Genomic DNA, 353 nt, shown 5'->3' on the forward strand with positions numbered 1-353 from the left:
TTTTTGTACAGTTCTTCTGTGTATTCTTGCCACCTCTTCTTAATATCTTCTACTTCTGTTAGGTCCATACCATTTCTGTCCTTTGTTGATCCCATCTTTGCATGAAATGTCCCCTTGGTGTTTCTAATTTTCTTGAAGAGATCTCTTGTCTTTCCCATTCTGTTGTTTTCCTCTATTTCCTTGCACTGATCACTGAGGGATGTTTTCTTATCTCTTCTTGCTGTTCTTTGGAACTCTGCATTCAGATGCTTCTATCTTTCCTTTTATCCTTTGCTTTTCACTTCTCTTCTTTTCACAGCTATTTGTAAAGCCTCCCCAGACAGCCATTTTGCTTTTTTGCATTTCTTTTCCAT

The sequence above is a fragment of the Bison bison genome, unplaced genomic scaffold, assembly GCF_000754665.1.
Source record: "Bison bison bison isolate TAMUID 2011002044 unplaced genomic scaffold, Bison_UMD1.0 scf7180017864246, whole genome shotgun sequence".
NCBI lineage: Eukaryota > Metazoa > Chordata > Mammalia > Artiodactyla > Bovidae > Bison > Bison bison.